This window comes from Athene cunicularia (genome assembly GCF_003259725.1).
Source record: "Athene cunicularia isolate RWA chromosome 13 unlocalized genomic scaffold, athCun1 chr13_part1, whole genome shotgun sequence".
Classification (NCBI taxonomy): Eukaryota; Metazoa; Chordata; class Aves; order Strigiformes; family Strigidae; genus Athene; species Athene cunicularia.
Window position 1 is genome coordinate 12,564,470 of NW_020799117.1, and position 16,739 is coordinate 12,581,208.

General features: G+C 39.6%; 1 protein-coding gene across 1 annotated transcript in view; it reads left to right on the top strand.

Moving 5' to 3' along the window:
* Positions 1–7,037: 7,037 nt before the first annotated feature.
* Positions 7,038–16,739, top strand: part of ADRA1B (adrenoceptor alpha 1B) — a 34,105-nt gene continuing 24,403 nt past the window's right edge. The window contains exon 1 of the mRNA XM_026858191.1: positions 7,038–7,112. The gene's annotated coding sequence lies outside the window, so the exon portion shown is untranslated. The remainder of the gene's footprint in view (positions 7,113–16,739) is intronic.

Genomic DNA, 16,739 nt, shown 5'->3' on the forward strand with positions numbered 1-16,739 from the left:
TTCTAGTGTTTACTATCACTTTCTCATTTCCTATTTTCATTATACTCCATTTATAAACATTGGCTAAAGTCTCATATATGCTACTCTTCTCCATTTTGAAGATGTGAAAACTGAATGTGGGAACAACAGTGAGTGCCTGCTCTCAGCCCCCTCCTCAGTTTCTTGCTTCCTGTAGAATAGAATCCCGTTTCTTGCTGTCATTCTCAGCCCCTTATTTTAGTTGCCAGCAGTGTCAGCACAAAACATGAGGATGTTCTCACACTCTGAGAGCTTCACATCCTTTGACATGGATGCTATTGTACCGCTATGAAAAGCTTAATGTCTACTAAACTGAAGTACAGAGAAATGTCATGACTTTCCTCACAGCTGCAAACAGACTCAGAGTTTAGGCTACAAGTTTGATCCCTGACATGACTACAAGTCCTTCATGATAATTAGTAGTCTACGTTTCCTCAGCTTATATGCACAATGAAAATCAAATTTAAATTAATTTCAATTGAAAAGTCAAAGTCCTAAAGGTCACAAAGGGCATATGTATTGAAGCTAGAGCTAACTTTTTCTTTATTTATTTATTCATTTTGAAAATTGAAGTAGACAAGGTTATATGCTAAAAGTAAGATCCTGCCGCACAGACTGATAACTCCTACCATGACTGCTGGAACTGCATATGTGATACAGATACATTAAAGGGAAAATTCATCCCACCTCACCGTCCTTAATTTGTTCTTCTTATGAACCCCTGCTTCAGGTGTTGTGCCAAAGTGCAAAAGTGAGAGGCTGGGAATATAGTGAGTGTATACTGTTGCTACAACTTTCTCAGTCAGGCCTGGGCTTTCTCTGTCCTTATACCCCTCACTGTAATTTGTACTGCTGCTGATGTCAGGGGAGGGGGACCCAAGTCTGTGTCTAGTTTCAGTGTTTGTAGTTACCAGCTTGCCAATAATGTCCTGGAAATTAAGTGAGAGAAGGGAATTTGTGGGTTTTTTACTTTTAGTAACACAGCCAAGCCAGAACTGCCTAGAAGTGGAAAGATGCAAGGGCTTTTCACCCTGCTGAATGTCAAGCCTCTTCAGCAAACAATGGAGGTGTTAGAAAACCTTTTAAAAAGAAAGCAGTTTGCAAGAATCCTTCTACAATCAAGACTGTCAGACACTCAGATGCTGACAACATGCTGTAGCACTGCCTCAGGAAGATGGCTGGAGAGTACTGATGAACAACTGTACAGCAAGGATTGGTCACCCAGCCTATCCTGAAGGTACCTGGGGATGCACACGAACACATGTGACAGTGGACAGTGTAATCCACTCCACTGACAGATACAGATCTAGTTATGTGCTAGAGGCAGCACCTTGGGCCCTCAGCAAAGAAGGCAGCACTGAAAAACTCGTAGAACACCAAAGGAGTTTCCATGTGTTACTCTTTCCCATGCCCCCATCACAGGCCTGCTCTGGAGAGTCCTCAAGACAAAGGGCAGCCAGCAGCATAACTGTCACTTGGCTCAGTTGCTCTGCGATACCCAGTCCAGATCAGACACTGGGTAGAGTCTAACCCAGGCACCTCTGTTTAGAGAGAGAAAAAGACACCCTCTTCTCCAGACTGTAGTCCTGCATCACCAATACACTGTCTGCCTGTAACACTGTGCCATTTTCTGAAAGTCGCAAAATCTTGGAATCTTTTTCATTTTTCCCAGATACTGTCTTGGCATCAGCACAAGATTTCAGTGCTGAAATTTCATATATCATCCTTAACTGATCAACAGTAGATACCAAATGTTTTTCCTCACAATAGGCTAAAATTCTGCACTATAGTCTCACTTATAAAACAAGCATTTAACTGCATTTGTATCTTTCTGGCCTTATGTCATGGTGCTGAGAAAGAAGATCCTATTCTAGGAAGAGGAAATTTGCAATGAACTTTAAGCTATCCTGACCACAAATTTGTAGATGGTTACTGATCCATGCAACCACAAAACATTAACTGTTTATTTAATAAAATGTTCATTAAGATGCTATTAGATATAACCCAGAACATCCATATCTCTGTAAAAATAAGTCTGCTGAAAACTCATCTAAGTAAAAACCCATCATACTCATGATTCAGTCCATAAATGGCTGAATAAAAAGTGGAGGAGAATGATGAATCAAAACCAGAAGTCTGTAGAAATAGCAGTGCTCAAGCTGTGAGTTGTACCAGCAGTCTCCTCATCAAACGTAAATCACTGCTGTGTTAAACCAGCTTGATGTAGCCATGACTTGACTGAAGTAATACGAAAGAAAACAGTAGTCATTACAGAAGAGAAAGGGTAAAACACACAAATGAAACAACGTCTGGAGAAGTTCAACCTCAGGGGGGTAATAAACTTGAACTAATTTCATTAGAGTTTGAAGCTTTAGGAAAGGAAGCAAGAGACAGTTTATAAGTTACAAGAACAGAGGGTTGAAATGACACCATTGGGGTTTTTTCTGGCACCAGTTCTTAAATAACCTCAGTTCTGCCAGCCTTTCCACATGAGCTCAGAAAGCTGTCATGGCCTCACGACTCCATACTCTAATGCCAGCCCTTCTAGCTCTCCTGGTGCTAGGACATGTTGAGTCTCTTTGATGATTTCATTCTAAGTGTGTCTGATTCTGTTGGCTGCCACAACATCAGTGTTCTCACAGACTCAGACTGAGAAGCCCAGGGCTCCTACTTCTTCCTCTGTAGCTGTGGAATTTGTCACACCCTGATCTGACCTAGACATATACAGGAGGCCATGGGAATGGGTACTACTCAGGATGAGACACAGGTGACTTTTCAGAGCACCATGTCCTTTGGGGCACTGACCTATCCAGATGCCAAGCTCTTCCCCATTCAGATGTTCTGTATCGGAAGTGCTACATTTATATCTTACAAGCCTGTGAATCAGAAATTTGAATGCCTTTGCAGGGCACGTCTCCCAGCAGCACTGGCAAAGCTCTTGGAAATACTTCTCATTTTTGGCTGGCCTTTTTCAGCAGCTCTGTGGGTCAATCAGGTGAAATCCCCACCTAGATTCAAGCAGCATGCTTAGCAAAACCCTCCGAAATGTGGGATGGCTTATAAACAAAACAAGCAAAAGGCAGTTTGCATCGTATCCTTTGGATGAACACAAATGAAGCAGACCATTTTGGAGATAGCCAGTCTAGCATAATTTCTGTTTCTGTCAAACCAAGTAGGTCAACAGCATGACTACAGATGACACAGCATGTTATCATTGCTTAAACCTCCATAAAACATGGGACAGCTGGCATAATGCTTAACAAAAATAAATATTATGACATGAAATGCTAACATTGCTCCTTGTCTAAGAACATTAATAACGCTTTGCATATATTCATCCAAGTCTAGGAGGCAGGAAATATATATCTGTTAGAGGATGAAAGGATCAAGTAACAAAAACTTAGCAGAGATGATGAAGGAGAGTGACAGGATAGGGAATAGACTTTCCGTATTCATTAAATGCTGTACTACAAAATCAAACTGAAAGCATTCTGAAATACAGAAAACAAGCTACCATATATATGGTGTAGTAAAATGTTACATCTGAACATTGCTTGTAATTCTTTACACTTCTTATTATACCTAATTTCACATAGAGTAATCCCATTTCCTTGACATCTATAAGAAAAGAACAGGAGCACCGAGGAGCATTGGTTCATTCACTCACACAGGTTCATTTTTTGCTTGTAACCTACCTATGTGGTATTTAGAAGCAATATTGATACATCATATGCAAATAAAACACTGCTGGGCACAGAGAGATAACAACCCAGTTTCCAATACCATTCTCTGATTAAGCATGTTTCCTATTAAGGAAGTTGTAGAAAAGTCAGAATGTGATGTTTGTATATAAAAAAAAAATTATACCATCATGTTCTTTAATTTGTTTAATACAGTTTTCTAAAAGATTTTACTGGTAGGACCTGTACCTGCTATATTTAATAAACACGTCTCCAGCTAGCCAATTGCACTCACATAGGTGGCAATAAAGAATAAAGCAACAAAGCAGACTTTGGTATCACATGAATGATAGTCATAAGAAAATAACTTCATTATTTATTACCAGTTGTTAAAAGACTCTGACATTTATGATTATTAATTTCATGGAGCTTACCTTTATTCTACTAACTAAACTTGTTTTTTCTAGATAAGGCAACAAGAGAAGCAGTTAACAAGTAACAATCACACCTTTCTCCTTAAAATGCAGGCCAATTATTTAGTTGAAGATAGTGTATTAAATTAACTAATTTCATATATCCAGGACTAAACCCATTATTTTCAATAAACAGGCAAAATCCATTTACCATAAAAAATTTTCTAAGACATGCAAGTACACTAATAAGATCAATTTTTCTTATTAAACATACAAAAGATCAAAGATGCATAAGAGTGTTTTCTGAAATGAAAGTTGAATCTGATTTATGAAAAATGTGGCTATATATAAAAGGAAAAAACCCACTGAAATTAGTGTAATGACAGCATCACAGCAAAAATTAAATAGCTGATAAAAAAAAGCTCTGCAGTGAAACATTTTATTTCTGTCACCTTTAGTTCTTTTTGTTCCATAAATTAAAATATTAATTCCATTAAATTTCCATTTACTTAGAGGGCCAGGATTTTACCTGGAAAACTGGAGTTAGATTATGCAGTTATAAAAGTCTTAAGAAAGACAAAGAATATATTTTATGAGTGTCCATAACCCCAAGATTAAGGAATATGCAGACTCTGACAGAAATTCTCTAAATACAACTCTACATCTCAAAGCAAAATTAATACTATGGAATTGTACTGCTATTTGTGAGAATGCCAGGAGCTGAAGCCATATCTTGTCATTTTTGGAAGATCATTTTGGGTCAGACTGCTCTAAATCATCGCTGTCACAGCTCTGGACCTCCATGTCCATGTGGAGAGCAGCTAAGCAGAGAGCACCAGCCTTTCAGCTAAACTTTCACTCACCTACCAGACAGGGAAGAGGAGTAAATTGTAACTAGACTGGAGAACTCTATCACTCAGCGGTTTAATTAGTCCAACTCTGAACAAATGCCAACAAGGAGAATTTTACCAAATTATTGGTACTTTTAATTTCACTTGCATAGAATAAATAACAAACCAATCAAAATAAGTCCATAATGCTATCCTATGAGCCTCTGCTCCTGTCTGGGTTCCTGCATATCACTTCCTTTCTAAACCTGTAATAACCAGGCTAATGCAGTCCTTTGTATTCAGAATATGTTAATTTGGCTTTTTTTCACTTTCATGAACACGAAAACCCACTCTCAAAGATATTTAATAAAGATGTATGTTTTCTGAGTATATTCTTACTACTTTTTGCAAAATACTTTCAGACTCTTGACTAATAATGACAAATAAGAATCTGAGAGATGTAAAGCTTCAGAAAATTAGAATATTGTCATGAAAATTTCATGAGGTTTGTTATTACCATTTACCAAAATCTCAAAATCAGTCAGATCCACTGTACAATATTTAATGGTCTTTTATGTTACTTTTTTTTTTTTTTAATGTAAGTTCAGACATGGATCTGCAAATTATACAGGGTTTCTGCTTTTTACTTCCCCATTTATCATAAGGAATTTTTAGACAAATAACACGCTCCGTTTCATTTGCTGAACGCATGATCACAGTCACTTCCTCTAGGACTTCCCTTACTGCTACAGGAAAGGTGTCTGGCCCATCATTTAATAGATGATGGAAGACCACACTGGAGATATTAGAAACATAGTTGTTAGATATTCAGCAACAGCAAAACTCATTCATTATCCATCTGAAGTTTCCCACCAGAGAAGCAAGGATTATTGTCAAACACCACCCTGCAGTGGGAGTTTCTAGGCCTCCCTCCCAGCAGGCATTGCCCATTACAGTCCTCCACTCTGTTCCTTCCCTTTAACGCCCTCCACAGCCAACGACTTTGCCTCACTTGTAGACAGCAGCTCCTTCTCAAAATACAGCAGGCACATCAAGACAACCTTGGCAACCTTATGGCAAACCTGTCTGTGCCCTAGCAGTGACCTCCACTCCAACCCCTGCCATGATCACAGATCAGCAGCCTCCACCATCTCTGGAAATCCCCAGCAGCTCCCCTCCAGTACACACCTTTCCATATTCCTGGGGACATCTAGCTATTAACCAACCTCTACAATTTCTTCAGTCTAAAACGAAAAAAAAAAAAAAAGCTCTAGGTACAGCTAAATATTGAGCTATCCCTTATTTACTTGTCACTCCAACATTTATCCCGTCCTTCTGCAAGCATGCTGGAGAGTGCATCTGCTAGCCAGGCACCCAGCTGAGAGCATTCAAAGAACAGTGCCAGGCAGGAACAGGCAGGCAAAAAGGAGAAAACTGATGGAAGGAAAACTCTCTTGACAACCATGGGAAAGAAAGGAAATGTAAGAGCCATATATATGGGTGAGCAGTTGGATGTCCCACTTTGAGACACATAGAAGAGGAATCTGAATGCTGGCCTACCCATAATTCAGATGAATAACTTTGTCACAGAGATATGTCGTGATGGGCCTTTATCTCTGATACTGATCAGAACTTTCACCCTGCCACATAACAGTAAGTGAAAGTTCAGCAAAATCTCCATGTTCTTATGGAAAGTTTGGATTACAAAGAATTTTAAAGAATTTATATCGATTTTCAAGAATTTCTGATGAAAATCTGTTTCACTGGAAAATTCTGATCCATATCTCAAATGTTTGCTTACCGGAGACACAGTTTAAATTTCAAACATATGGAAACCTCTTATGGTACAATCCAGCAATAAACAGTGAAAAAAATAGCTATTATCCCCTACTTGGGAGTTACCTTCATTTCTTCTGGTAGCAGTTTACATTCATCATGCAGCTGCTGCAAGAGAGACTTGCAGTTTGAGACGCATCATATATTCGGCAGCACTGAGATCATAGTGACGTGCAAAGCAAGGCAAGAGAATCACCCCTTCATCCATTCCAAAAATAATCCTGTTACAGCCAGCAAGAGCACGCGCTGCAGCCGACACATCCACCACCAAAAAGACCAAAGTTGTATTTCCAACTGCTCCATTTTCCCAAGACTGAAGGATGTCACAGAGACAGGTACATCACTAAAGTTCTCAGTTGCTCATTTGTTTTTAAACATTGATGTTATTTCTCTCTGTAATAGCCTCAGAGTCACACACCAGATGAACAGGCACTCACCCTGTTAGTATGCGTAAAAGGCTACAGAGGCTCTGTGAAAAATTCACTCTAGCAGAAGCCGAGACACAGGAATCATGATTGTAAGTATAAACAGAATAAAATTACACTTGTACTAAAGTGGGTCTGAATATCTATCTATATATAGATAGATATAAACAGATATATAACTATATATCTCTATATATGCATGTGGAAGGGGGAAAGCTTGGGTGTTCACAGAATTATATTTTCCTCCCAGGTAGAAATAGTATCTTTCTGATAGATCATTTTTCAGAGAAATGTCTGAAGGTATTATACTTAAAGACAGGCATCATCCTTTTCTTGTGAAAGGTAGAGAAACTGAGGCATTGGGAGGGTGTATGAATTGTCTAAATTCACTCAGCAACCCATTAAAAGAACTCAGTCTACAATTACCATTTCCTCATGCTCAGGCCAGCTCCCTACCTAATAGCAGCACAGCTCTCCACACCAGACCCTGGAGGTAGGCTGTATGTATCAAAGAGTCAGTCTGATCAGAAGAGATTGCAGCCCACAGGCTGAGGAACAGTGTTGTGACATTTGGATATTCTTAATGTGCATTGTACTGCTGTTAACTTGGTGGTGCCTTTCTGTTACATGTATATGCAGGCAACTCATTCATGTAAAATAATGAGGATCTTTGTTTTCATTAAATAACAGGCATAACAGGACCTTTTCTCTCCTTCATCAGCTCTGGAGAAGTCCAGGATCTATTTTCTGTCTGCAGTTACTTTATTATGACTGTCGAGAGTGACAGACATGTCACACTGAAGCAGTCTGATTTTACCCTTGCAACTGTAAATACTTTTTGTTCCTGAATATATTTCAATACATTTATGGTAATATTACACTCTGAGGTGGTAGGACTGAAGACACACAGACACAAAGATGAGATACAGACCATAGTATTATTCTGAATATTCTCCATATTTGTAGCTGTTTCTATTCCAGACATCTACTGCACTGCTTAGATAGAGATAAAGGCAACAAGTGAAATGCAACCTTTTCTCCAACATAGATTCCAAAAAGGCTTGAAGGGCTCCACAGAATTAAAACCATTTTAGCTTTTTTGCAGTTTTACTACTATAATGTGCTCATTTAATTTGTGATGGAAATAGCATGTTCATTATTAATTACTTTCACTTCTGTAGTTTCATTTGTCCTCCTGAAACTCTCCATTGAGTTTGCTTAGGCTATAAATAAAGATCTCTTGGGATCCTGGATCTTGCCTTCTGAACAAAAATTTCAGTGAATCATTCTCCTACACACTTTCTTCCATTATCTTCATCACGGGCAAACGTTCATGCTCATTCCAAAAGGTCATCAGGAAAGAAGCTGTGACTAGTTTCCTATCAGAAGTAGGTCAAGAACGCTCTTTCCTTAGATGTCCTTAAACAAAGGTGAGTTAGTTTTTTAACCAGAGACTGTTGGAGTAGTTTCTGGTTACAACTAAACCTCCTTAAGCCACAGAGATGTTGGGTGATTCCTACCCAAATAAGGAAAATTGCTAATCAGAAGAGTGGTGCCAGACTGACTGACAAGTCTAATGACTTCATTTGGCATCACTAACTTGTAAGCTAGTCGACGCCTTATTGAATTGTTTTTTCTAAAGGATATGTACAGTGATGGAGTCAAGAATGTCATTCTTAATTACAACAAATACTAACTTGGGTAATAGACTTGGAATGGACAAAATCTGCAGAAGCACTGCCTGGTTAGGACACAAATTATCCCAATGATACTCCATGTATCAGCTCATTAACAGATTATTTCTAAAGGATAATTTCCTATTTGTTTGCAACATGTATTTTCTATAATTAAAAAACTCAGGGACCAGAAATCATTGGCAATATCTCAAAACATGAATTTCTGAGTATGCTATCAAGTGCCTAGTCCTTTTTTATACACTGCAATGTGCCATACCCACTGGTGCATTCAACTTTTCCAAAAGATTCCCATTGTCCCTCCACATACTTCTGACAGATTCAGGCAGACAGTTTTACTCACAGAGCTCTCAGGTCTTTCCCCAGACACAGTTATTCATAGTACTCCTTTGTCATTTAGTTCTTTACACCACACACTAGTTATTTACACCAAACACTAGCAAGATAATGAGATGTTCTCCAGGACATGTGGTTATGACTGTCTGCGGGTCATGTACTGCCCGATGTTGGTGGGGGACAGCTTGTAGAATGATCTTGCAAAATCTCTCTGAGTGTGACACTATCCCTGATGGGTCAAAACTGCTGCCTTTAGATCACTTTTATTTCTGACTTACAGTAACTTCTGACACTTTCAAGAATATATCTTGAAATGAGCATGTAAAAAATGTGAATTGCATCAAAATCTTATTTATTACCTCAGCTCAACAACAGCTTTAAGCAGTTGCATTCTGCAGCGCCACACTGCTTTGCTTTTGGTAAATGAATCCAAGAGTAGATACTCGTGAGGTTATAGGCCTTTTCAGGAAAAGGCACTTATCTTGTATGCCCGGTGTTACAGCTATATTGTTTATGTAAGAAAATGACAAATCAATAACTGTGTTTACTTTTAATAAATTATTGATAGCTCTGTGAGGAATCTGAAGTAGAATGCTACTGAACTATCCAATCTCTGCTCTACACTAAGTTCTACACTGCTGCCAGTAAACCTCCAGGTTATAGCTAAGGTGCAGGTTAGACTATAAAGTTCTTAATAATTTGAATTCCACCAGTTTGCCTTACCTGTCCTGCTGCATAATCTGCATTTAGCACTAGAATGCTCAGGCAACTGTCCCAGTGATGAGACTTCAGACAGTCTAGGACATGGGATCAGGCTGGTCCCAGGAGCCAGCCCTCCTGCCTGGTGGCATTAGCCAGTGTTGGCAATTGGATCGTCGTTCGTGCTTCTTGATAATGATCAGATTGTTTTTCTCCTATTGGAGAGTATTTCTTGTAGCTGTCTGGGTTTAGTTGTTGATGATAAAAAGGATTATAAACCATAAACTCCTTGTAATGGTGAATGCTTCTGACTCCAAATTATGTATAACATCTGGGCACTGCACTGGTAGGCACAACATGCCTATGCAATCCATAATAAACATTTAGACTGCTTAGGCACCTGTCAAAGTAATTAAATAATCAAAGCGAGACCTGCAAGGTGGTTTGTGGGTTTTCTTCTTTCTCTCTTTGGCAATATGGAGGGATCAGGTGGTTTCCCTGGCTTGAACCCATTTATGCAATGATTCCAAAACCATCTGCACTCTGATTTGCACTGCCACAGGACATGTGTGGATAAGCAGCAGACAGATCTCATGTGTCCATCCCTCTGTTAAACCACAGGAATACGAAAGCAGCAGAGATTATTTTAACTCTACAAAATAAAGCTGTTCTCATTGTTCTTTTACACTACACAATGTGTATTAGACAACACACAATGCAGTTCACTTTTATATCTAATGCACACTTAATTAGAATCAAATAGAATTAGGTCTTTCCTGGTTGCTTTAACAGTAGATACGATTATTCCATATCTTTACAGGAAAAAAGATGAAACAAATGTTTCCTTTCACCTTATTCTTCTCTGGAGAAATAAAGAGTGGCTGTAGATTTTTATGGTTTCTCACAAGAACAAAATATGAAAAAAGCAGCAGATTCATGACTGCTTAACATTAATTCAAAGAAGACTTCAGTGTTCATTTTAACAGGAAATACAAACCAAACTCCAATTCTTTTCTTGGAAGTTCTCCCAGTTCCACCTCTAAGTATATGTTCTAGCCACTGAGTGCTCAACTGTCACTGATGCACTAGGTATATTTACTTCTCTTCTTACACTCATCTCTAAAAGACAGAGTAGCATGCACTTCTTTTATTTACTCCCTCGTAAATTAAAGAGGTCCTCTTTGTCCTTTACTTCTTTATTATCTTAATGTTTCCAACACTGGACCAAAGAAATTTTCTATCCATTTGCAGTCCTTCCCCAAACAACTCTGCCATTTAACATTATTATTTTTACTGCAATTTCAGCAAAGACTGGATAATTACTGAGATATGGAGGAGAAATATGTTTCCAGCTTCTCTAAGATCTTTAGCTGGAGCAGGGAACAAATAAGACAGGAAGCCTAGATTTGCTTCCTTTCTCAGAGATACCCATATTTTAACAAAACCTGAAGTAAAAAATACTTGATTCCAATAAAGATATTAAAAGGAACAGATCAAATTGGATGATAAACTGACATCAATTTCTTTGAATGAAGATCTAGGGTCTATATTTTAAGTCCTATATTATTGCACACATAAAACTCAGTCACCGACTCTCCCATGCATTTTCATCAAGGCAAAACATCAGAATGGGTTGGTATATCTCCACAGAAAGACGAATTTCAGTGTTTATCAGTAGTGAGTCCCCATCCACTTACTGGCAATAAGATATTTATGCTGCAATTGCAAATTCTGAATGTCATAAAGATGTAATGAAGTACTGTGCACACCATCATCAGAACTTAATGAAATGGAGAGAGATGAAAAATAAGTTTATGTTATTTTTGTAAAAAAGGAAATACTGGTCTTTCACAAAAATGTCCCAACTTATAAAGTCCAAGTTCAGATTTTAAATGCCCCAGCACTTTGGGACCCAAATTACTACAACCTGCTAGGGGCAGAATAAATCATCTGGATAGTTAAAAACAAAGGGAAGGCTATCATCAGGCCCTGAAGTAATTCTGGATCTTGTGCACAGATAAGGGGGAAGTCTTCAGAAGTTTCTAAGGGCCGATAAGGTATTCTGGTGCTTAAAGTTAAAGGTAAAAAAATATCAAGACAGCACAATTTCCACTGAGTGCAACGACAGCATTGAGCCAGCCTAGATATCTTTGAAAAATCTCTTTCCCAGCCACATTTCTGTTGTTAAAAATATTACTCTAGGCTCAGCACCTGATTATTAGAATGAATAAATGGTTCAGAAGGCACAGAAATGAGACTAATTACTTATGACATAATCTGCCAGTACGAGAAGCTTCTATCCAGCCTGAATCTACCTTCTAGTTTATTTCTTGAGGCATGGAGATTTATAACACTGCAGTCATTTTAGCTAGTCTGAGTGATTGTTTCGTTAGCTACATAAATGTCTAATCTCCTTTTGATCTTGCACAGCTCTTGACACAATGTTATTTTATGACAGTGAGTAACATGAGTTATGTGTTGTGTTTAAAATGTTCTTCTTTTTTCAATATTTAATTACTGTTCTTTTAATGTCACATTAAATATTTTAAATGACTAGCTTATTTAATGTAAATAACTATATCCAGCCATATGCCTTTTTTAAAAATGACTGTGTGATCTGTATTAATTTTCATTTTTATCATCTAGAATAGACTAATATGATTAAAACCTCAAGTTCATTCCATTTTAATTCTATTCTAAAAAAGTCAAGTTATGAGATAGCTTAAATGCATAGGAAAGGAAAGGATTCCTTTGGGAGAGCCAGGTATCCTTTTCCTGCCTCACTACTGCAGTTCAACTGCTTTACCTAGGAAACCCAGCTCAACATCCGACAAGCCCTCTTGTGCACCAGTAGGACTTGCTGATGGTTACAGCACTGGTGGATAAGGGAAGAACAACTGACATCATCTACCTGAACTTGTGCAAAGCTTTTGACACTGTCCTGCTTCTTTGTCTATAAATTGGAGAGACATGGATTTGATGGATGGACCACCCACTGGATAAGGAACTGGCTGGATGGTCTCACTCAAAGACTTTTGGTCAACAGCTCGATGTCCAAGTGGAGAGCAGTGACAAGTGGCATCCTCAGGGGTCAGTGTCAGGATGAGCACTGTTTAACATCTTTGTTGGTGACATGGACAGTGGGCTCGAGGCACCCTCAGCAATTCACCAACAACACTGAGCTGTGTGGTGCGGTCGACACACTGGAGGGAAGGGCTGTGTCATCCAGAGGGACAGACTGGAGAGGTGGGCCTGTGCAAATCTCATAAAGTTCAACAAGGCCAAGTGCAAGGTCCTGTGCATGGGTCGGGGCAATCCCAAGGTCAGGGCAATGGGGGGATTGAGAGCAGCCCTGCAGAAAAGGACTTGGAGGCATTAGTGGATGGAAGGAAAACTGACTATGAAAAAGCAATGTGTGCTTGCAGACCAGAAAGCCAACCATGTCCTGGGTTGCATCAAGTGTGGCCAGCAGGGCAAGGGAGGGGATTCTCCCCCTCTGCTCCACTCTTGTGAGACCCCCCTGCAGTGCTGTGTTCAGCTCTGGGGCCCTCCAACATCAGAAGGACACGGAGCTGCTCGAGCAGGTCCAGAGGAGGCCATGAAGATGATCAGGGGCTGGAGCACCCCCCTGTGAGGACAGGCTGAGAGAGTTGGGGGGGTTCAGCTGGAGAAGAGAAGGCTCCAGGGAAACCTTGTAGTGGCCTTCCAGTGCTTAAAGGGGGCTACAGGAAAGGGGGGAGGGACTCTTTATCAGGGAGTATAGGAATAGGATGACGAGTAATGGTTTTAAACTGAAAGGAGGTAGATTTGGATTAGATATAAGGAATAAATTCTTCCCTGTGAGGGTGGTGAGACACTGGCACAGGCTGCCCAGAGAAGCTGTGGCTGCCCCCTCCCTGGCAGGGCTCAAGGCCAGGTTGGACGGGGCTGTGAGCAACCTGGGCTGGTGGAAGGTGTCCCTGCCTGTGGCTGGGGGGTTGGGACTGGATGATCTTTAAGGTCTCTTCCAACCCAAACCATTCTATGATTCTATTCTATTCTATTCTATGAAGAATTTTTTTTAAAATAAACTTCTGAGATCAAGGTGGTGCTGAGGGAACTGGCCACTGTCACTGCAAGGCTACACTGTAAGATCCTAATGAGAGGTAAAGGTGCACAGAGTCTTGCAAAACAGTTCAAATAAAGTGTGGCAACTTTCTAAATAAATCATGGTGGCATTTAACATGGTGACTTCTGGGCAGGCATGGGCAGACCTGTCTCACTTCACTCATACTTCACCTTGGCCAGGCTTTAGCTACCTCTGGCTAAGAAGCCACATAGCCATCTTCCTGAGGTGAGTGTTCAGGCTAAAAAGCCTGTCTGGGAGAAGCAGTGGCCTAGTTCAGCTATCACGGCTGTTCCACTGCTGGGCTGAGCAGGCTAACAGTCTGCATTGAAACTCATCTGGTTCCCATAAATGTCCCCTTACTGGATTAAAATTCTGAAAGATTGCTCGTCAAACATTTCACCAAGGTTTAGGACTCACCTTCAGCTGAGATCAGGAAGAAATCCTCTTTCCTCAGTGTAGTTTAGCACAGCACCACAAGGGATTTACACTTTCTTTTGACAGCTTCTGCCCAGGTTATCACTGCAGATGAGATACGTTCCAACCATGACTAACCACCACACTTTGCTACAGGTCTATTTTACTACACTCACCAAAACAATTCTTTTTGTAATAACTTTCTCATAGAATACTTATTCTGCATTCTGCTGTGTTTTATTTAAAGTATGAGTCCTTCAAATGGCCCATTCAAATGCATGCCAAGAGATGTCTGCCATGAGCTGGCAACTGACTTACAGTTGGGGCTTTTTTCAGGCACCTGAGTCATGCCAATCTTCGTAATATATAATGGTTAGGCTGCCAGAGCTTAGATTCCTTCTTAGCTTACAGATCAATAGGTTTATGAAAGAATCTAAACATATTTTAAAAGGTCATAGGTAGGACTGAGGGAAAATCTGACTATTAAGGAAGGATGGAAGATAGAAGGGAGTTCTGATCAGCCCCAGCATCAACCATTATTAGAAATTCATTGCAGGGAGCACTGTGTACCCTGCACTGCCATTTAGCCAGTGTTCACCATGGCAAGTCCACAGCCTTAAATAAAGAATTTAGTTTATGTACCCATACAAAAACTGTGAAAATGGCTCCTGAAGACTAAGTTAACTCGTTTTTACTTCCCACTGCCCATTTGAGAATTCTTAGCTTATCTCAGTGGTTTGAGAAAGGGAATGAGCTCCTAACTAAATAATAAAGTCTCATGGAATTAGAGAGAGATTTCTGAATCTAACACACATTTTCCTTTCATCCCTTTTAATTTCAAGGTGTAGTTAATAAGGACTATGGTCTTTATTTTGGGGTGGAGACTGTTTTTTCTACAAAGTATATCTATTTTAAGCAACAATTGAGAGGGCACAGGAAAAGCATTTGAAAAGTTTCCCTTTCTCCTCCTGCATTTGCGACTTTAATCCATGTTGTTCTTACTAGCCACACTGCAGTGCAATAGCAACTAAGTGACCATATTTCTAGACAGAGAAGAAAAGAGGAAACCAATCAAGACTGCACATTGCACAACCAGAGCAGCAGCACATACAGTGCAGGGCCAGTCCTATCACAGCAGCTCACCAAGCACAGGGCATTTTTGCAAGCATCTTTACATTGATAGTCTATGACAGATTTTCACTATTTTGCATTCATACAAACATGACTACAACACTACAATCCTGCACATGTATCAAACACAGCTTCATGGCTTTTTCTTACTTTCAGCAAAGATACCCTAAACTTTGTATGAGTAATTTAGTAAGATTGATTTTTTTACTGCATTATGGTATGTCAGAACATCTTGTCAGCTAATATTAACTTCCAATAGCTCTGTGATCTCCCAATAGTTTGCAGTCAGCTCCAAGCCAGCGTGACTTCCTGGAAAAAGTCAAAGGAGGCTTAATAAAATGAAATTTTTTTCTACCACAAGAATTTCTTTTTATCCTCCCAGAATGTGCTATTGTCAGTAGGTGGAAACACTTAAGAAGAGACCTGCAGTTTATAAAAGAACCATATGAGTGATTGTAGAAACATTTATTTATTTTTTTTTTGGCAACAGGAGATGTTACAAGATAGAACCATGTGTTTTGTTTCAGTGATAGTCACAATGCAACCACACACACAAAATAAGTTGTCTGCATGAATTGATAAGAGGGTCATAAATAATAAAAAAATTGTATCCTGTCCACCAGCCTGCCAGCAGACCACAAAGAAAAGTCAGGAGTTCATGAATTCTCACTTTTTTCCTCATCCTCTGGTGATATTTGTCTGATATTTATCTAACTCTGTGTTACTTCTCCAGCAGTTTTAGTTCTCTCCTGGGAAGATGTCAATAATATTACCTTGGAGCAGGGAGAAGTGTTGAGGGGTTTTTTTTTGAAGATCAGCAACCCAGTGACCTAGTTCAAGGAGTCTGAAGGAGCCTGTTTATAGCTGTTCATTGGTTCTACTGGCTAAGTGATGTTTTGTTCTTGTAGCAGGAGCGTGTGCCAGCTGGAGTTGCTACCAGAGCTTCAGTGAGATGACAAGAGATTGTCTTATGAGTAGTAGTGCTCTGCCCTCTCCTTTCTCCCCAGCTCCAGGGAGCAGAGGGCAGGTGGCAAAAGAGAGCAAATGGTCATGGACCACATGATCAAAACATGGAGGTAGATAAATGGAAAAAATACACAGTTTAGATAAAACATAAAGAAAAAACAGAGAGACTCATATGTAGCATCTTTTTAC